This window comes from Acomys russatus, chromosome 19 (assembly GCF_903995435.1).
Source record: "Acomys russatus chromosome 19, mAcoRus1.1, whole genome shotgun sequence".
NCBI lineage: Eukaryota > Metazoa > Chordata > Mammalia > Rodentia > Muridae > Acomys > Acomys russatus.
Window position 1 is genome coordinate 55,743,070 of NC_067155.1, and position 22,385 is coordinate 55,765,454.

The window sequence follows — 22,385 nt, forward strand, 5'->3', positions numbered from 1 at the left end:
CTCGGTTCTGTCCACCACGTGCGTCCCAGGAATAAAACTCGGATCATCGGACTTGGTGGCACGTGCCTTTATGCACTGAGCCATCTCCACAGCCCCAAGAATTGTTTTCCTTATTGTTTTGTTGAGGTGGAGAGAGGGGTTGAGACTGGGGCAGGCTAGGAACTCAGAATCTTCCTGCCTCCCTGGAGTTACAGGGAGGGCACCACTGGGCCTGGCTAACTTGCTCTTTGAGGGTCACACACGGTTCTTGTAACCTTTCCTCTAGTGGCCCCTAACTTGATGTGGTGACTTCAGTATAAGAAATGTAATGTAGCCAGGTGTGGTGGCGCAAGCCTTTCATCCCAGCACTTGGGACGCAGAGGCAGGCGGATCGCTGTGAGTTCGAGGCCAGCCTGGTCTACAAAGTGAGTCTAGGACAGCAAAGGCTACAAAGAGAAACCTTGTCTTGAAAAGAAAGAAAGAAAGAAATGCAATGTTTGGCTCTGCTGATGTGTGGATTTTATATAAGATTGTGACGTCGTTCTTTGGCTGTAGTGGCCGCTGGTGAGATGGTAATGAGTCACTCTCAGGCAGAAGAGTTTGTCAGGTTGATAAAGGAGGCAGTTAAGAGTCAGGTATTTAAAACCTGGAAATGAGGCCGGGCGCCTTTAATCTTGGGAGGCACAAGCAGGTGAATCTCTGAGTTCAAGGCCAGTCTGGTCTACAAAGCCAGTCAAGGACAGTCAAGGCTACACAGGGAAACCTTGTCTTGAAAACAAAGCAAAACTAAAAACAAAAACAAAAAAACCTGGAAATGAGGGATAACCTTGAAAAGGGCCCTGGGGCTGGCAGGGTGGCAGTGTGGCGGGTGGCAGGGTGGCCAGGCAGGGATCTCGGCTGCCCAAGCATGCCAGTCTATGAGAGTGTGCCTGGTGACTCCCAGCAGTTTACACTAGGATTTTGCCTCTTCCATACCTTTAAGCCCATACTTGTGCTTTCTGGTGGGGGATCAGGGACAAAATGATAGCTGTACCCTGGTCTCCTAGCAAGCTGGTCAGGACTGAGCCTAAGGGGACAGAGCAGAGAGTCCTAATATTCAGGCCTCCATCATTGTGTCATATCTATAGAGAAAACCACTGTCCCCACAGGGACCTGTGTGTGACACCCTGGCTCCTTTTCTAGAGACTTCTTATGGCCTAAGCCAGCTGGCACCAAGCACCATCTAGGTGACCAGAGCTGCTGGCCTCAGACAGATGTGGCCAAGAGGAGAGGAGCTGGGAGGGAGCAGTGGGGCTGTTCTCAAAGGACGCAGTTCCTCCATGCAGTGGATTCGCTCTCTAGCTCTTTTTTGGGCCAAACGTTCCAGCATGCTTGTCGAAGAGGGAAGGACACCCAAGGGTCCTCCGTGGCTTTTGTCGCTTGTAGTTTGTGTGGCGGGGGTGGGGTGGCTGTGTGGGTTCTGGAGTCAAGCCCCAGTTTCCTGTTCCTAGCTGAGAACACACCTAGCTTCTCCAAGTTGTAGCATCTACGGTGTTTTACAATCTCCCAGCCAAGTGGGTGGGGTTTATGTGGTCCATGCATGGCCAGTCATGACATAGGTGACGAGGCTGCAGACCGGGCTCTGGAGTGTCTGCAGTGAGCAGAAGTCTTAAGCCCAGAACAAAATGTGAGCCTGTTTCTCCTCACGCCCATCCTAGCATGTGGCTGTCACCACACAGGGACACCGAGGCAGTGTAGCAGTCGGAAACCAAGAACAATTAAGTTTCCACAGCCTCCCACTCTGCTTGGCCACCTGACTCTGCCAGTATCACTCCTCTGGCTTTTATAGGGTTTTTACAAAGGCAGAATGCGGATGTCACCAGAAGGTTGGTGGTGCCAATTAAAATGAGTGAGCACCCAGCATGCTGAGAGGGAGCCTCATAATGGAGACTTAGGCTTCCTGGCCCTCTGAATCTTCATGGGGGGATCCTGTCTGTTGCCTCGGGCCCCCTGCCATGAGATGCCATCTCTCCCTCTGCACGAAGAAAGCCGCCGCATCTAAATGGCAGACACAGCAGCTGGGCACGGACTGGCACTTGCTGCCCCGCTCCGCCAATCACTCGAAGGAGGTCTGAGATCATGTGTGCCCTGAAAGTGTTTTATGAGCCAGAACACTTGATTCCTAGCCTCCGAGTCAGGCATGGGAGCAGCTGGAGGGGTTATACTGAGCTGCTGAGCTGCTGGCTTCTGGCTGCAGTGTCTCCTGGGACTGTCTCAAGTAACAGTGTGAGGCCCTTGAAGGAAACCCCATGCTCTAACAGAAAGGAACCAAGACCAAAGCCAGAAGCGTTAGGGTCCTTGATGCTCAGGGACCTGAGGGGAAGTTCTTCCTTCTGATCTTGGCCAAGCAGGTTCCATGGTGTGGTCATTCTCTGGCTCAAACTCCTTTCCCCCTGCCCAGTCAGAGTGTGAAAGTTCACAGGAGCCACAGTGATCTGCCCCTGTGGAGCCCCTGCCAGGCCCAGGAATGCAGTGCTCATGCCCCTGCGGCCTTGTGACCCTACAGCCATCTAGGTCAGTGCTTTCGAGATCTTCCCACAGGGAGAAATCTGAGGTTTCCAGAGGTCGAAACCCATCCCAGGTCACAAAGGCATGCTCCACACTTCAGTCCAAGCATCCTAGTTTCTAGCTGATGTTCCTCTATCAGGAAGTGAAGATTGAGGGGGCAGGACTTGGGGTGGGGGTGGGGGTGGGGTTCTCATCCAAAGTTGTCAAACTAAAAAGCTAAAACTAAAATGTGTGTTAATTCCACGATGGTGGCTGGCGTCTGAGGCAGCGTTCCCTGGCCACCCTGATGGTATTCTGTTGTACAATGTCCGTGGGATCACCCCGTGGCCTGGGCAAGAGGGCAAGGGAAAACTCCAGCTTCTTGTTGTGAGGCATGGGCTTCCTCCTTCATGTCCCCCCCCACCCCACCTGCTTTCACCACCCTCCCTTAGGCCAGCTCCACACTATACTCTCTGGGTTTGTTTTCCATTATGGCTATGGAAATAGGAACTAAGAACTGGGTGTGGTGGCTCACGCCTGTGATCCCAGCACTTGGGAGGCAGAGGCAGGTGAATCCCTGTGAGTTTGAGGCCAGCCTGATATACAAAACTAGTCCCAAGACAGCCAAGGCTACACAGAGAAACCCTGTCTTGAAAAAACAAAAGAAGAAAGAAAGAAAGAAAATAGGAACAGGGGCTGGAGAGATGGCTCAGAGGTTAAGAGCACTGGCTCCTTTTCCAGAGGTCCTGAGTTCAATTCCCAGCAACTACGTGGTGGCTCACAACCATCTATAATGTGATCTGATGCCCTCTCTGGCCTAAGGTGTACACGCAGGCAGAAAACTGTATACATAATAATAAATAAATAAATCTTTAAAAAAAAAAGAAAATAGGAGCTAAGATTAAGGATCAGGAAAGGAAATACAAAGGAGAATATTCTTGGAGTGGAGGGACAGCCTCAGGCCATGTGGATCTCTGATGTTGGATCCTGGTGGCAGGTGACCAATTTGGAGACTGGAATGGGGCATGCCCCTGACTGGAGGCTGCTGGCACTTACGTCTTCGGTTCTTGGGACCAGTCTGGCCTTATTTGCTTTCTGTCAGGGTGTGTAGCTGGTTATGGACGTCTTGAACCAGGCATATAGGGTGTTTGTATAATCCAGAACCTGGGAGACTGAGGCAGGAGGATCATTAGGTCAAACCCAGAGAGGATGGTTCTGATCTCTTGGGGCTTTACTGTGGAAGAAGCCATGTTAGACGCACTGGCATGTGGGCTCTCTGTAGAGGCAGTTGCCACCCTGCTCTATGTAGTCATCACAGCGTCACAGGCTGAAGACAGCTTTAGCCCTGCTTCGTCCTCCTGCCTCCTCAGTTCTGCATGTCATGTCAAGTCAAGGAGAGCGGTGCAAGGCAGCCAGCCACCTGTCCTGGTCTGAGGTCACCTCCCCTGGGTATCATTCAGGAAGCATCAGAACCGGAGGAGTGAGGCAGGCTTAGCCAGTCAGACAGGAAGATGGAGAGGGCAGACAGGGACCAGTTTTCATCCTTCTTGGCTTTCAAGCCATTGTCTTTCTTTACCAAGTTTTGTTTTTTGTGCTACAACTCCAACCCTGAACCTCCTGAATAGGACTAGGGTGTAGCACTGAGCCACACCCCTTTTCCAGTGACTTGCCTTAGCTGATAATGAGGTTTTATTGTTCACTTTGGGTTTGCCTCCCCCCCCCCTCCCACCCAGTGCTAGGAACTATGGCCTTAGCCATGCTAGCTGAGGACTCTGCCTGGACTTCCAGCCTGAAAGTGTTTATGTATACATGTGTGTTTTATCTTTGACTTTGAGATATAGAAGTTACAAGTTAAAAAACAAATTGTGTAGGGGCTGGAGAGGTGGCCTAGTGGTTATGAACACTGGCTGTTCTGGCAAAAGACCTGGGCTTTTATTCCCAGAACCCACATCAGGTGGCTCACAACTACCTGAAGTTCCAGTTCCAGAGTGATCTGGTGCCCTCTTCTGGCATCTGCACTCACATGGGGCATATACTGTCAAGTAGGCACACACACACACACACACACACACACACACACACACACACACACACACACACACACACACACACGAATAAAAATAAATGATACTTTTTCTTTCTTTTCTTTTCTTTTTTTTTTTTTGGTTTTTCGAGACATGGTTTCTCTTTGTAGCCTTGGCTATCCTGGAGTCACTTTGTAGACCAGGCTGGCCTCGAACTTACAGCGATCCGCCTGCCTCTGCCTCCCAAGTGCTGGGATAAAAGGTGTGCGCCACCACTGCCTGGCAAAGGTGGCATTTTCTAATGGCCAGCTCATTTGTCCTTAGGATAGCACGGTGGTGGTTATAGGAAGTGCAGGAAATGGCCTATGGAGGTGTTGACAGGCCAGGGAGCATGTATGGTACCCAGTCTGTTGCATGAATTATATCTCTCAGAGCACCTGTGAGAGATGGGAGGAGGACAGGTTGGCGTTGGGATAGCACAGGAAAGGCTCTACAGCAGCGGTTCTCAACCTTCCTAATGCTGCAGCCCTTCAGGACATTTCCTCAGGTTGTGGTGAACCCCCACCATACAGTTATATTTGTTGCTACTCCATTTTTTTAAAGGATTTATTTATTTATTATGTATACAGTGCTCTGCCTGCATGTACCCCTGCAGGCCAGGAGAGGGCATCAGATCCCATTACAGATGGTTGTGAGCCACCATGTGGTTTCTTGGTCATTGAACTCAGGACCTTCAGAAGAGCAGGCAGTGCTCTTAACCATCTCTCCATCCCTTTGTTGCTACTTCATAACCGTCATTTTGCTACTGTTATGAATCGTAATGCAAATATTTTTGGAGACTGAAGTTAGGCCAACGGGTTGCGACCCACAGATTGAGAACCGCTGCTCTAGAGATTAAGGTTGAATGTGGCCCATTCACAGGAAGTGAAAGTCTGACCCTGAAGGAGCCGGAGAGAGCTGTGCCATTGTGGGTGAGTGGCACAGCAGCACTTTAATTACAGGGCAGGGTGGGGAACGGAGGTTTCAAGGTTGCCCTGCCTCCGCCCCGGGCCTATGCTGAGGCGTGGGAATGCCATTGGAGGGACAGAGAAGGCCGCGAGTGCCTTAAGCATGGGCTACTGTCCTGCTGCAGGGGCCTGACGATTCACCCAGTCTGCCTCCAGAAAGGCACTGGAGATAAGTGACAGGACCAGGTGGAAACTGGGGGTGTGACCAACCCATCAAAAAGGGGGCAGGAAGTTGGGGGAGCCAGGAGCAAGGAGGAAATGACAATGTGACCATGACCCAGAACACCATGTTGCTTGTTTGCTCGTTGCTTTAGGGGGTACCAGGATAGACAAGCAGGCATTGTGCTTGCTTGTTCTAGCCCGAGTCTTGCCTTCTGTAACCTCAGCTTCCCACATTCTATTGGTGCCTGGTGCACGGTATTCATAGCTCTAGAGCGCCAGGGTACATCACCCAGCTAGAAGGGGACAGATCCATTCAGGCATGTGGGTAAGCTAGGGTAGGGCTTCTTTAACTCTTTTGTTTTTTCGTTTGTTTTGGTTTTTTGCCCTTTTTTTTTTTTTTACACTTACAATCTCATCTTTATAGATTTTGTTTTGTTTTCTGTTTTTTCAAGACAGGTTTTCTCTGTGTAGCCTTGTCTGTTCTGGACTCTCTCTGTAGATCAGGCTGGCCTTGAACTCACATCGATATGCCTGCCTCTGCCTCCTGAGTGCTGGGATTAAAGCTATGCACCACCATGCCCAGCCTCTTTACACATTTTTTTAAACATTTGTTTTCTTTTTTTAAAAAAATATTTCATTATTACTTATTTACATGTACACGTGTGTATGTCTATATATGTGCATGTGCCTGAGGTTCGGGGCATCCCCTGGAGCTGGAGTGTACAAGCCGATGTAAGCTGCCCGATGTGGTGCTGGGAGTTGAACCCTGGGGCCTCTGCTAGAACAGTCCATGTAGAACAGTCCGTGCTCTTAACCACTGAGCCATCTCTCTAGCCCTAAACATTTATTTTCTCTGTGTGTTTGTACATATGTATATACACGCACGCACACATGCATTTGGAGATCAGAGACAGCTTATGAGAGTCAGTTCTCTCTTTCCAACACGTGCGCCTTAAGCAACAAACTCAGGCTGTCGGGATTGATGGCAGGCACTTCACCCGCTGGGGCATCGTGGTGGCCCAGGAAATTTATTTGAAAGCAATTCTTTGCTATATATAACTTTCCCATTTACTAAAGATGAAGTCAGTTTGCATCCCAAACGAGACCCGTGCGCTTGTCTGTCTGTTTCTACATTCAGGGTCAAATCTGGGCTGAACTTGATGTTGTTTAGCTGAATGCTTGACATTGATGCAGGGACTCCAGCATTTCCTGGAGCTGATCAATATAATCAATACCAAGAATTCTGCTTTGCCTATATCCATAGAGTGCAATGGCAGGAGTGAGCTTAGGGTCCTCCCAAACTGTTGGAAATTCTGTCTTAATACTAAGCCAGAATTGATTTAGTGATTTTTTTTTTTTTTTTTTTTTTTTTTTTTTTTTAATTTAAGAAACTCAAGTTAGCCACTCAAATGTCAGTGTTTAAAATTGAACATTCAAGGGCTGGAGAGACGTCCTAGTGGTTAGGAGCACTGGCTGCTCTTCCAGAGGACCTGGGTTCAATTCCCAGCACCTGCATGGCAGCTCAGAACTGCCTGTAACTCAAGTTCCAGGGGATCTGGCACCCTCACACAGACATACATGCAGGCAAAACAATGATAGACATAAACTAAAAATAAATAAATTGTTGAAAAAAATAATATTAACCTTCAAGTAGCACATTCCAAAGATATATACTGAAGAATAACAACAGGAAAAAAAATTAAAGTCTTTTTTGTTTTTCATAATCAACCACTATATTTCAGTTAGGTCATCACCACAGTTTAAAATATGGGATCTGGGAAGGCGGGAGTTAAGGCTGGGATGAAGGGCCAGGCCTCCCTGGCAGGGGATACAGAATAAACAGAGGAAGTGTGGTGTAGCCTTTGGGACAGGATGGAGAAGAGCACAGTTAGGTGGGAGGGTGTAGGGTGTGCAATAAGCCTGGGCTCTGGGCTGCTGAGGGTGAATCCAGCACAGCATGTATTGTGGTCCTTGGGCAGGCGCTGGCATGTCTCTAAGCTCAGGACCCCTCATTCCTAAGGACACAGTCACAGCAAAACGATCCTAAGGTTGATACGACAGCCTTCCTAGTGATGGCAGGGTCTGGAGTAGTCAGGTGGAGACTTAGGTGGACGGTCACCATTACGGAGCAGGGAATGTCAGCTCACAGAGAGGCCATCCTGCCTTCGCCTGAGCTGTGAAGGGTATTGGGTGGGTCTGTCATTTGGTGATATCACAGATGGCTGTCCTGAAGCAAGTAACCACAGGGGTGTTGGTCTTGGAGACTCTGACCATGTGGTGGGGACAGAGCCAGGTTTGGCTGTCCACTCTCTGGCGCTGGCTACCCAGCATTCCCTGAGCCTCCTCGGGGCTGCATGCGTTAATGCCTTGCTCACCTGCACAGCCTGAAAGCCTAGCACCCTCCTGTTTCAGAGGTGCTAGGAAATACCTGGATAGGATCGTCCCAGGCTACCCTGCCCAGGCTAGGGACGTGCTTAGATTAGTCTCATCCTGGACGCAGGGGGCAGGAAGTGAAAGCTGACCCCGCCACCCTCCTGCTGTGCCCTTTCTCATCCCATCCGCCCTCCAAGTCCAAGCCACTGTCTCAAGCACCTGCTGTGTCCCCTGATTTCCGTCCAGTCCCCCAAGCTTCCATTCTGATTAGGGATGGGGAGGTGTCCTGCTCCTCAGGGGGGTGAGCTCTGTCACTTTGTTCTTCACAAAGCAGAAATCCTCTCTCAGAGCCTCCCACGCCAGGAGTGCAGCTCAGATCCCCAGCACTTCAGATTTATACAGTGCTAGGTTGTGACTCAGCGACTTCCCCAGCCCTGTGCTAGCCATGGAAGTGGCAGTGCTGTGTTGCTGTCAGGGATGGCTTCACTTTGAGGTATTTGTTGTGTGATACAGGGCCTGGGTTCTCTGTGGAAGAGTCCATTATAATCAGGGTACTCCCTGGAGAAACTTGGGGTGGCTTCCCAGTCTCCAATGGGTTAGGGTGCTTTCAGGCTCTCCTTCTCTTTCTGCAGGTGTCACTCTTGCTCCTTGGCTGGACAGCAAGTAAAAGAGCTACAAATGGAGTGACCTTCATGCCACTTAAATGATAGTCTCTTCAGCCACTGTCATTGCCCTTGCTGGTGGCACTGTGTGTGTGCGCGCGTGCGTGCCTGTGCCTGATGCGTGCATGTGTTTGTGCATGTGCGCCATACACATGTTGATACTGCAGTCTTTCCCACTCAAGATGTGTGTGGGGTTTGCTCCCATTCTGCAGTCAAGCCTGAGAGATGTGGTGTGGTTTGTTTTTACTACTTTGTGAGGTTTTCTTTTCCCCATCCTTTATCCCCTGCCTCCCCTCCCCCTTCACCCCCTCACCATCGCCCCAGTTTCACTCCCTACCACTAGATAGGATGGAAAAAGGGAAAGAGGAGACAGACAGACAGTCTTAATTTCTTTCTACTTTCTTCTTTGAACATGACTGCTAACAAAACAACTAACTCCTGAATGACCAACACCCACCCACTCCACCTATGGTGCGCTAGCACAGTATACCCTCTGAAAAGTTCCCAGAATTCCAGTTATCACACCATCACAGAAACTATCTGCAGCTGCTGCGGACAGTCTAAAGCAGCCCCACATCCCTACACTTGGGATTAAAGTGCAAGCACATTCTTATTCTATTTCTGTGGTTGGTTGTTTTGAGACAGAGTTCTCTGTATAGTACTGGCTGCCCTGGAACTCTGTCTGTAGCTAGACCAGGCTGTCCTCGAACTCAGGGATCTATCTGCCCCTACCTTCCGAGTGCTGGCACTAAAGGCATGCACCACCATGACTGGCTTATTTCTGTGTGTGTGTGTGTGTGTGTTTAAAAGAAACCAAAATTCCAAAATTCTCACTATATGTGGGAAGAAGGCCTCTACCCAGATAGGCCCCCAAGCCACAGGGTCTTTCCCTTCAGCAAAGGCTGGGGGCCACCTTGGCCAGGTGACAGAGGAGGAACTGGTGATGACTCCAGGGTCCTAATAGGCGTGTTTTAGGCCAAGTCTCTGATCAAGTTCTAGAACTTTCCATTAATGGAGTTTAGGGCCAGCCTGGCTACAGAGTTGAGACCTTGTCTCAGAACAAGCAAAAGAGAAAGAGAAGAGAAATTGATGTTATTAGGTTGTTGAAAAGATGGGAGGAGAAGATACTAAATTCTGGGTGACCCTAGAAAGACTGATCCTCAAGTTAGAGAAGCCCGTTCAGGGGGGCTGCTCAGCTTCAGGCTGCCTGGCATCAAGGAGCTGAATATTGTTGACAGCCCAGGAGCCTGGAAGCCGAGTGTGTTCCCAACCATGTGCTCACCTGAGTACCAGTATCTAAACTGCCGGGTCTCTGGACAGACAGACCACTCAGACACCTGGGCTAGACAGACAGGGGAGTTGTTTTAATTACTGCTGAGTGTATTTGTGTTCTTTCACAGAGATAGGCCACACAATCAGAGCTGTGTTAGACCTCAACTAGCAGTAAATAGTGCCTTTTTTTCTTTCTTTCTTTCTTTCTTTCTTTTTTTTTTTTTTTTTTTTGAGGCAGGGTGTCAGGTAGCTGAGGCTAGCCCCAAACCCCTTATGTAGCCAAGAATGAACTTGAACTTCTGATCCTCTGCCTCCACCTCCTGAGTCCTGGGAGTACAAGTGTGTGCTCCATACCCAGCAGATTAAGGGTTTTTTGTTTTTGTTTTTGTGTTTGTTTAACTTAGGAGGCACTTCTGTGTTTATGACTGTCTGACAACACGTCTCTTATCTGCTGCCTCTAGGACTAAAATTATGAAAATAACGTAAGATTGCTTTAAAAAATAGTAAATTCAAAAGTGGGGCATGTTGGCGCATGCCTTGAATCCTAGTTCTTGGTAGGCAGAGGTAGGCAGATCACTGTGAGTTCGAGGCCAGCCTGGTCTACAAAGCAAGTCCAGGACAGCCAAGGCTACACAGAGAGACCTTGTCTCAAAAAACAAAACAAAACAAAGTGGATTCTGGTCAGCAAGATTCTTTAAAAAACTGTTATGTGACTATGTTTTTATTTTAATACCACATGTGGAATATAGGGATTGTCCATAGCAGCAAGCTATAATACGTCTCGTGCTCTGGCAAGGGCGTGATTTGTGCCAGGTGCAGGTAGTTTAATTCTAGGAACTCATGTGAAGGTATAAATGGGGAAGCTCTGAGATGGCCTGTGGTGGCAACTGCTCTTCCTGCTGCCCCCCATCCTGCTGCCCCCACCCTGCTGTACCCCATTCTGTTACCCCTCCCATACTGCTGCCCCCCGCTATCCTGTTGCGCCCCATCTTGCTGTCCCCCATCCTGCTGCCCCCCACTATCCTGCTGTCCCCCATTCTGCTGCCCCCATCCTGCTGCCCCCATTTTGCTGCCCCCGCATCCTGCTGCCGCCCACTATCCTGCTGCCCCCATTCTGCTGCCCCCCACTATCCTGCCGCCCCCCATCCTGCTGCCCCCCCATTCTGCTGCTGCCCCTCTGCCACCACCCACTGCTCATCCAGCTGCATTTGCTGTTGCTGGTTCACTGGACTTGTGGATACCCTGAGTGCGAAGAGTGGACTTGCCTCAAGAAACTCCGTCTCTGATCCGTAGGCAGTAGCCTAAAGAGATCTATGCCTCCCCCCAACCCCTCCCGCCTTTCCCTCTAACCTTCCTTCTCTCCAGCGTAGGGGTTGGAAGGGAAATAGAGAACAAGAACCCAAATAAAACAGCAAAACAAACAAACAAACAAAAAACAAATGCCAGCACACATGGGTATGGGCACCTTTGGAGGCCAGAGAGGGCTTCAGACCCCTGTAGGTGGTGTTACAGTTATGAGCTGCCTGCCTTACTGCAGTGTTGGAAGTTGGACTCCGGTCCTCTGCAAGAGCATCAAATACTTTTAACCACTGAACCAGCCCCATTTTGTTGTTTAAAATGTTTAAATTGCATTTATTTACTATGTCTGTGTGTGTGAATGTGCACATGGCGTGTATGTGGCGATGCACTGTGTCACTGTGTCTGTATATGTGAGCATGTGTGTATGTGGCTGTGCTAGGGCTCATGTGTGGGGACCAGAGGACAGAGTCATTTTTCTTCTCCCGCCCTGTGAGTTCAGAGACTGAACTCGGGTTCTCAGGCATGCTTTCAGGTACCTTTACCCAGCAAGTCCTCTAGGCAGCCCTGTATTTTGTTGTTTGTTTCTGTCTCACTATGTAGCCCCTGACTGGCCTGGGATCTGTAAGCCAGGCTGGCCTCAAACTCTGAGAAATCCACCTGCCTCTGCTGTGTTAGGACTAAAGGCGTGGGCCGCCATACTCGGTACGCACTTGGTTCGGTTTTGGGTTTTTTTGTTTTTTTGTTTTGTTTTGTTTTTGGCAGGGTCTCACAACATAGCCCAGGCTGGCCTAGAACTCTCTCCAGTTATCCTGTCTTGGTGTCTGTTTACTAGGTTGACAGGTATGGAACTCTACACCAGCTCCCTGTAAGTGACCGTCACTGTCTCTATTCAGGGCCTCTGTCCCCAGCATTCCAGCGCCTTTTCTTCTGAGCCAGCTTGGAGCTGATCCTAGATCACAGGCCACACTGCACTGTGTCCCTGTCACACAGTGGCCACTCACAGCCCAGCTCCCAGAGAACCTCATTTGCTGTTATCTAATCTGCATTCACTCTGCAGACTGACAGGTTCCTAACAGTTGTGAGAAAATAGAATTTTGATAAACTGGCAGAGAATCAAAATATGATTACCACTTCCTCATTCACCCGGCTCAGGCTAGGTTTGTAAATATATTCCAGTTGGTGACAACCAGTTGGAGATGGCTGGTCTGGGGTTGGGGTGGGGTAGGTAGCCGCTGTGTCTGAGCTGTTGGTCTCACAGCTCTGCCTCTTTCTGGCACTGTAGGCTTTACAAAGGCAAGACCAGGTCTTATACGAGTTCCCTGTGCGCTTAGTATCTGAGATGGAGTCATAGCTTCACCAGCCCCTGGAGCCCTCTGGGGGTAAGGAAGAGATTCACGTCCATGTGACCACCCCAGAATAGCCCGGGGGAAGCCTGCTTCCTTAGAGTAGCCTGCGTTTTGAACATGGAGGTGTCAGTGTATCCTGTAATTACAGTGTCAGCCTATGCTGCTTTGGCCACCCCATCTTCCCTCACGTCCATGCTCCCCAGCCCTGCCATTTGGAGACTGCCTGCCAGTCTCTTAAAGATCTGTCTTTAGTGGAATGCTCCTTCATTCTATTTTTTTTTTTTTTTTTTTCCTATTCGCTTAGCTCTTATGGAAAGTCAGCTGGGTGACTACTGAGCTCGGCCCTGGCTAACGGCCTGGAGCCGCTCCAGGCCACCGGCTGCATCGGCTCGCACTTGTGGGTGGCCGACAGCAAGCATTATAGCTTCTCTCTGTGGCTCTCGAGGGTCCCCTCTTCTCACGAGCTCGGCTGTTCACACTTGGCTGGCCTGCCTCGTCATTTGCGATCATGGCCGTCATGCAGACTCTGTAGTGGATCTGGAACCTCACCAAGGCTCGATTTTATTAGTATCGAAGCCACTTGGCCTCTAGGCCAGTCGGCCATTTCAGTCTGTTACACAGTAGGTTTTTTATCTCCCTATTTCTATTTGGAGACTGGGCATTGTCCCAGACTGTGGAGGGGCCACAGCGCCTGGAGCTGAGGATGGCTTGAGGGAAGAATTCTTAGGTCTTAGTAACCTGTGACGGAGGGGCAGGGTGGTGGTGTTGGTGGGGGCAGCCACAGGTAGTCGGGGATTTTGATGTTTCTTCACTGCCCAGGCTTCTTCAGCAAAGAAAAGGCATTGTGGTGCCAGCTAAACAACTTGGAACAAAGTTGTAAGCATTTTTTTTGTGCTGAGCCTCAATTCCTCGTTGGTGAGCCCGTGTTAGGAACAGCTGAGTGAGAGGCGGTGTAAAGTCTAGCCAGGAGATTCACTGTGTTCGCCAGTCACAAGGGGTAAGCGGAAGTCAGGGAGCAATGTGTCAGGGTTCTGCCCCAACAAAATAGCCATGCTGCAGATGTTGCCCTTTTGAGCCCTGAGTCATCCTCATTCTGAATTCTGACTCCTCCTATCCCAACGGAGCATCTGAGGGTAGTTAACTTCCTGGATGCTCCTCACTCCACCTTCACGCCCCAGACAGTCAGGAGCTCCCTTCCACACTTCCCAAGTGGGTACACTCTGTAGACCAGGCTGGCCTCGAACTTGGAGATCCACCTGCTGAATGCTGGGATTAAAGGTGTGCACCCCTACTGCCCAACTGGGTCTCTTTATAATGTCTCTTTCAGGCTGTTGTCCTACTAGACAGAACGGGAGAGTTTGAGGCAAAAGGAAAGAGAGTACTCAGTCAGGCCTGGCCAACTGACAACCCAGGGTCGCAGCTGCCTGAAGACATGGCGTGCCCTTTGTGCGCGGACATCCAGGTCTTTCGACACATAGACTTTCTCTTAATGCCACTTTCTCAAGTGTCTGTGCCAGGAGGCCACTTTGCCCTCGGCGCCACTTTTCTGAATAGAGTGGTTTGCAGCAGCCCCACCCCAGATGCTGTGGGTGCAGTGTTCACAGCTGGGTCCAGGCAGCCCTCCTGGCAAATGACTCCAGTAGCTGCTGGGTAGGCACCAGGCAAGTGCCCAGTCAGGACTAGAAGTAAGAGTGGTGGTGGTGGGCACACCCCGTGACTGGAGAGCCGGTGTTACAGGTCCAAGCTGAGCCTTGAAATCCATGGCCTGGAGAAGGTGGTGTCATGTATGGGTCAGCAAGCCATGGGGACAGCAGGGATCAGGCAGCTCTGCGTCCAGGGGTCGGAATCATTGTGACTGCGGCTGGTCTCCGGTGCAGGCGTACCGTGGGAGGCATGGATCTTGTGGTTAACTCAAGTAGAGTGAGTGTACGTTGATGGGCTTGAACAAGACGGGCCATGTGGCCGTGCGTGTCCTCAGGTGGCTCACTTCTGAGATGCCGGATCTTTGGAAGCCAGCAGCTCAAGTGAACATCTGTCACCGGGCCTGTGTGCCAGCCTCCCATCCCACAACCTTGGGCTGTCAGAACTGGCAGAGGACGGTGGGAACTCTGGCTCTCTCTCTGACCTTGGGAAAGTCTCTTTTCTACACAATGGTGCCCCCATTCTGTGGATGGCAGGAAAACAACAGAGGCATGGTCCCTGAGGGACTCCAGTGTGAGTGGCTGGCTACCTTCACTGTTGTCAGTCCCCTGCCTCAGCCTTAACCTCTTCTCCGTGACTCTTTAAGCTTCTGGAGTTTGGAACTCTCTATGGCTTTCCAAATACAGGCTTAGCTGCCTGTTTATGCTTCCTGCCTGGGCTCCCCACTCTCTACACCCTCCTCCCCCATTCTAGAATGTGCTGTTTATTTGTCTTCCAAGTGCTAGCTAGGGTTATAGATATGGCTAGTGCCTCCTCTTGTGTGGTCTTGGGAGGTGGGCAGGCAGTACCACCTTCAGTGGTTTCCTTTCCCAGCCTCACCCCTCCCACCCCGCCGCCTGCCTGCAGCTCCTGCCCCCTCCTTCCAGGCTCCCTGGGGCCAGCTGTTTTTGTCCTGCTCCCTCCCTTCCTCTGTTTATTGCTTTCAACCTTCTGGCCCTTTGCCTGCCAAGTCCCAGCAGGGCAGACTGCAGGGATGAATCCCTTTGGATTTGGTCACTCAAGTCCCGGTTAGGTGATTGAAGACAGAGTTAGAGGTGGCACACGGCTTTATTCCGAGCCAGAATTTCTTCTAAAACAGCGCTTGACCGGTGAGCGATCCTGTAGGGCCTTCTGTTCCTCCTTGGGCCCAAGTAAGCCTTTGGCAGGAGGCGTTGGATTGGAGCCAGCCATTAAACTCGGGAGGGCCCTGGGCCAGGTTGGCCTTCCTAGAGGCCAGCCTGTGTGCCTTCACTAGACGAGCTGATACTAGGGTCCACACTGTACGCCATCTCGCAGCCAGTAACCAGAAAGCTGAGGTTTGGAAGAAGGCAGCGTGCCTCCTGCCTTCCTTGCAGTCTGCCTGGTTTCCATCTGGGAGTCTTCAGAGCGCCATGCCACTTGGGAGCAGCACAGTACCACAGCCCCTGTGAATGTCCCCAGCAGCAATCTCCTTTATTTCCCTTCCTTCTCAAGTTTTGCCTGTGGAGTGGGACTCTCAGTGACAACTGGCAAGCAGTTGCGTGGCTGCTCATTGTCATTCTGGTGGGCTCCAGTTTCCAGAGGGCTCCAAGTGCTTTCTGGGTATTTGCATTTATTTCTGCTGTGCCCAGAGCACAGCTGGCATGGGTCCCAGGACATGGGCTGGGAAACTGAGGCTCCGTGGAGGAGGATTATGACATGGCAGGGGTAATCTTGGGTTGCAGAGGGACACAAGTGCCGTGCCGGGTGTGTGTTTTAAGAGTGTGTGAGGCTGAGGGCCATTTAAAAAGGCAGAGTGTGGTGGACTTCCAATACTGGTCTCTTGCATCAGGCTAAACCACTCATCACCACCTTCTGGATCAGAGCTCCCACCGAGGCAGCTCCCAGGCTTTTTACCCAAAGCTCCCCAGCCCTCAAGGCCAACAGTGGCTGACCTACCGGCCTGCTGTGGCTGTGTGTGTGCAGGCAGCGCAGCTCCTCTCCTGCCCACCCTGCTCCCTCTCCTCCTCCTCCTCCCTCGTTCCCTTGCCTCTCTTCCCCAGCTTTATGGCTGGCATATGGAAGCCATTTCTATTTATCCACAGCACCAGGATGCTGCTGCTCGCTGTGCTCCAGCAAGCGGAATCCTCGGATTCCCCGCAGGGCCATTTCAGAGGCTGCGTGCAAAGCAGCCAGCTGTTTGCGGGGAGCGTCTGGGCCGTTACATCAGTGTAGAGGCAGCACCGCCATCTGTGCACATGGGTCATCCTGGGCTGTTGGAGTCTCAGCGTTGGAAGGCGATCCGTGTTCTGCCAGAATCTGGGTGGTGGTTTTGTGCCTTAGTCCTTTCCATTCCTTCTTTCTGTCCTCTGGTTACTTTGTGTCCGTGTCCCTGGGCCGGTGGCCAGGGCCTAAGGAGGGAGTTCCGGGGCATGGACCACACAGATCTTTAGTGGTTAAGATCTTTGTCTGTCTGCTCAGCCTGATCTTAAAAAGAGCCCTGCCCAGGCAGCAGCAGTGCAGAACACACTGTTTACTTCTAGGGAACTTTCTCCCAGGCTCAGAATGCTGACTTCCTGGTGGCTGAGTGCCTCTGAGCCACCTCCTCTGGCTTGTTCCGAGCTGTGTGTGCCAGAGCTAGGGAAACTGTGTTTCCACTGCCTGCACAGGCCCCATCCCTACGTCCCTTCGAGTTTCCAGCTGCCTTTCAGACAAGTGGAAATGCAAAAGCCAGCTGTTATCCTAGAGGAGGCTGGGGAAGGCCAGCCCGGTGACCATCCCCTGATGATGTCATCCTGGCCCCTCTACCGTGACTCTTGTGGTATGCTTTGCTCCTGGCCATGCAGGTCACCTGGAAGGTGCTTTTCAGAATGTACCAAAGTCTGGGGGTCGGGGTTGGGGGTGCTGGTGGGGTTTTTAACAGCCTGGGTTGGAGAGAGCCTGGTTAATATGTGTGAGCCGGCTCTTCTTCTGTAGACCTGATACCTATTCCTCATGGGAGGCTCTTGAGGAGGAGGCTGGGCAGGTCCTGTCACCAGGGTAGGTGAGTGCCAGTGGTCACTGGGGCTGTGACTGCACAGGCAGGGGTTCTGGAGCAGACACATCAAGCAGGGCCTCAGTGGGATCAGGGGCTAGATCATACACTGTGCTGACATACGGAAACGTCACAGGGCATCCTCTGCTTACCTCCTGATGGGCGTGTGTTCCTCAGAGCCAGTCCATGGGGTCAGTTCCCCACCTCAACTTGCAGGCCGCATGTTCTACCCTCTCAACTTTGACACATCCCTTCTGCTCTTCTGTGGGGTCCTTAATTGTCCTCCTCCCTGGAACACTGCCAAGCCCCTGAGCACAGCTCATACAAGGGACAATGGGCCCTTAGGAGCTGGAGTGACTCCAGCCTTGGAGCTGGGCAGCCAAACAGGCACAGGCAGGGGAGCTGCAGCTTAGACCGCAAGAGCTTTTGGACCTGAAGCTACCAAAACCTCCACATGAAAGGGCTGGGAGGGCTGGTGGCTCCCTGCCCACCACTTATGACCTTTCCGTAATCCCTAAATATCCTCCCCAGCCACCTGCATGGCTGAAGGAGGCTTTGTGGAGTCACCTGTGGCTTCCTTGAAAAGCCCTTCAGTGACCCAGGTTACCCAGAGCTTTCAGCCCTGTCCCTGTGTGAGAGCCACTAACAAGTCTCAAGCCTTGCCAAGCTGTGTGTTGCCTTCTCCACAGTGGAGGGCTGCCTGGTTGGATGCACAGGACAAAGGGGGAGGGGGAGAACTTGACTCCTGCCCGGACATTTGAGCCATGTTTTTCCATTCTGTGCTTTCAGGAAAGTTCTGTCCTTTTTCACCCTTGTATAGATTTGTCCCTCTGTCACCAGTCATTGAAAGAATATCTCAGGATACAGAAGGACCCTGCCATGCCCCTTAACACCCCCCGGGTTCTGCCTGGTGCACTCTGAGTAAACACTGCCAGGTCCTGTGCCTGGCTCTGCCTTGTGGGAGTGTGTGATCTTCAGGCAAGAGCCTCTATTCACATCAGTCCTGATTTGTTGATTCTTTATGCACTGGACCGACACTGGTCTGTGCTTTGGGGACACCACAGTGACTGTGACAAAGTCCATGTTGGTATGGAGCTGACATTTGGCCAAGGGAATAGGCAAACATGCCAGATTTGTCTGAGCATTCTCTGGGCCACATAGGGGTCAGAGACAGACGGCTGTGGGAGTTTGCAGAGTAGCCAAAAGCAGTGTCTTTGGAGAAAGCTGACTGTTTAAAGGTCCTTAGGCAGAAAGTTCCAGAATAACTAGGGCTCAGGGTTGTGGTAGAGAAGAGGTAAACGTGATAAGATGACATAAAGTGGGTACTTTTTTTTTTTTTTAATGTATACATGTGAGCCAGCAGACCAGAAGAGGGCACCAGATCTCATTATAGATGGTTGTGAGACACCATGTGGTTGCTGGGAATTGACCTGGGGGGCCTTTGGAAGAGCAACCATCTCTTCAGCTCTGAAGGAAGAACTTTTTAATTGGAGTGTGCTGAGGGTAAATGCTTAGGGTTTCTCAGGGAGGCAGACACTGATAGTTTTTAAGCAGAAGACCAACTATCTTAGTGGTTGCATATGTGTGTATGTGTGTATCATAGTGTGTGTGTGTGTGTGTGTGCGCGCACATGCATGTATACATGGAAGGTGCACATGTTCATGCATGCATGTATGGAGGTCAGAGGTTATATTCTACTGTCTTATTTGAGGCAAGGTCTCGCACTGAACCTGAAGCTCACATTTAACTAGACTGGCAAGCAGCAAGCCCCCACGTGACAACCTCCCTCCCCCCCCCCCCCCCCCCGCCCCAGTGCTGGTGTTAAAGCCTCACCATGCACAGCTGGGGCTCTGGGTGAGAGGCTTCATGTTTATGCTGCATGTATCTTACCAGCTGAGCAGTCTCCCCAGCCCTGCTGTAGTTTTCTTAAGGTGGTTATGCTGAACTAGGAAGTTAACACACACACACACACATCAGATTTCTCTGGTATAGAAAAGGTCATGGGGCAGGACAGTAAAAGGACAAGTCCATGGAAGGGCTTGGGTTGGTCCAGAGGAGAGATGGCAGAGCAGAAGAGCCAGTGAGAAGTTTAAAAAGGCAACTAAATAGCCTGGTTTACAGAGAGAGTTCCAGGACAGCCAGGGCTACATAGGAGACCCGGTCTGGAGCACATTTGCTGAACCTGCCTGCATGGTCACATTTGTAACAGGACAAACCCTTTGGGGTTCTTGTGTTTCGGTACTCCATCAGTGTGCCTGCCACACATCACACTAGAGCTAGAAGTGGTGTTGTGTGCTTACTCTGTGCACACACCGCACATGCGATACTTGCTCCAAAGCTGTAATCAACAGAGGAACCATAGGAGGAACCCAGTGTTTAGACACTGTCATTTGCTGTCCCCATTTTCCAGTAGCACAAACCACCTGCCTAGGGAAGCCATGGGGGGGATGGGGGGGTAATGGAGGGTGGGGGAGAATTGGGTTGGGGACTGGACTGGACGTGCCTCTGAGGTGGAGCACTCTCCTGGTGTGTGTGGGTCCCTGGGTTCTCTCCCCACCTCGGGACAGGGGTGTGCTGTGGTGCAGTGGGGTGTTAGGGGCTATTAGACATAAGTGACAGAGCTCAGCATTGGGAACTACAGGTTTAAGGCTTTGTCCTAAAATGTAGCTCGGGCACACACCTTTCAGAGATCTTGAAGACAGAGCCAACTGGCTGCCGAGGGCCCATGAGAAGGGCGGGCTCGGGCAGCTGGTGGGAGCAGAGAAAGGCACCATTATTAGGGATTTGTTTGCTGGGATTTTTTCTTTTTGAGGCGGGGTCTCACTGTAGCCCTTGTTATGACTTTCCTGCCCCAGTCGACAGAGTGCTGGGATTGCATCAGGCCGCCGTGCCTGGCCTGGTCTAGTCTGTTCTCCCCAGAGGTTAATCTTGTGACCTGCCACCTGACCTCTAGGTATTTATTTACTCCAAAGGAATGAGCACGCACACTCCCACAGCCAGCCTGGCCCCTCAGCGGCTGCACCTGGGTCACGGTCAGTGGATGTCGGGATGGACACCGGGGGCTTGCAAGCACTGTTACAGGAAGGGACAACAACAACACAGAACTGACTGGCACGTTGCACAACTCGATGCGTCTCAGAATAATTACAGTGAGAGGAGGAGGAGGCAGGCAGGCGTGCAGATCAGGCAGGGCTCTTACAGAACGTCGTAAGGCACACTGCGTGGAACAGGAGGCTCAGGACATCAGGGCTCTTCATCCTTTTATCTAGTTTATTTATTTATTTATATGTTTTTGGTTTTTTTCAAGGCAGGGTTTCTCTGTGTAGCCCTGGCTCTCCTGGAACTCGCTCTGTGGCCCAGGCTGGCTTTGAAATTAGAGATCCACCTACCTCTGCCTCCTGAGTGCCGAGATTAGAGGTGTGTGTGACATCACTGCCTGCCTTCATTCATCCTTAGTTTTTTACAGTGCTGGGGATTGACTCAGGGCCTCCTGCACACTAAGCTAGTGTGCTCCTGCTGAGCTGTGTCACTGATCCACTTTTACCTTCCATTTATTTTAAAAAATTTTGAGACATGGTTTTGCTATATAACCCTCCCTGGTCTGGAACTTGCTATATAGACCAGGCTAGCCTTAACCTTAAACCCTCCTGCCTACACCTCTTGAGTGCTACGGCTAAAGGAATGTGCCATCACACTTGGCTTATTGTTTTTAGATTTTAATACTTATTGTCTATTTGTGCATGGAAATCAGGGGACACCGTGAGAGTCCGTTTTCTACTTCATTCGTGTGGGTCCCCAAGATTGAGCTCAGGTCATCAGGCTTGAGAGCCTCGCTCCTCTGAGCCATCTCTCTGGTGGGTCCTACGTTTTATTCTGAGACCGAGATTTCGAGTCTGGCCTGGACTTGAGCTCTGCAACCCGGGCAGGCTTTGACTTTGCAATCGTCCTGCCTCGGCCTCTCACATAGCTGGGAGTCCAGGCACGCGCAGCACAGGCCCCATTGGTTCAACTTCTTGACTTAGCTGCTGCTCTTGCAAGTGTACGTAGACATAAAATATGGGGTTGGGGGCTGGAGAGATGGCTCAGAGGTTAAGAGCACTGGCTGTTCTTCCAGAGGTCCAGAGTTCAATCCCCAGGAAACCATGTGGTGGCTCACAACCATCTATAATGAGATATGGTGCCCTCTTCTGGCATGCAGGTGTACCTTCAGACACAACATTGTATACATAATAAATCTAAAACAAAAAACAAGGGGTTGGGCTGAGGGTAGAGCACCCACAAGGTCCTGGGTTCCATTCCAGGCACCACCTTAAACACAACTTGTCAAGCTGCACACTGTAAACATATGTTTTATGCTTGTCAACAGTCCCATCCGGGTTTTATAAATTTGTGGGGAGAGCCTTGTGGATGGCCATACTCAGTGACCCCTGGCCTGCATTTCTAGGTCAGAGATCTTGGGACCCAGGCCTCTTCTGTCATAGCCTGTGTAGTTGTATGTACCCCACATCTGCCTTCCACCAGCCATGCAAATGACGATATCTAACCATTGGGTTCCTCCTACGGAAACCTCGTTTATAGTGTGGGTTGTGGGGAACTAGATTGTCATAGATTAATTTCTTTTTTTTTTTTTAAAGATTTATTTATTTTATGTATATGCACACTGGAAGAGAGCACCAGATCACATTACAGATGGTTGTGAGCCACCATGTGGTTGCTGGGAATTGACCTCAGGACCTCTGGAAGAGCAGATAGTGCTTTTAACCTCTGAGCCATCTCTCCAGCCCTGACTAATTTCTTCTCAGTAAGTTAACCAAGTGAATTCACTGCCCTGTGCTCAAATTCCCCGCGTGGATCAGGAGAGAACTGGAATTGTGACAGGCCACGCGCACGGGCTCAGACCTTGGATGTCAGAGGGTCCCATTGACCTTTCTGCTCGTACAGCCAGAGCACAGAAAGAGCACCTCTTGGCCAGCTGACCCAGGACTAGAGCCAAACTTGGCTCTCATTGGCTGGCCGCAGTGCCCGCCATGATCCCTCGGCTGCCAGGGCCAGGTCAGCTGCCT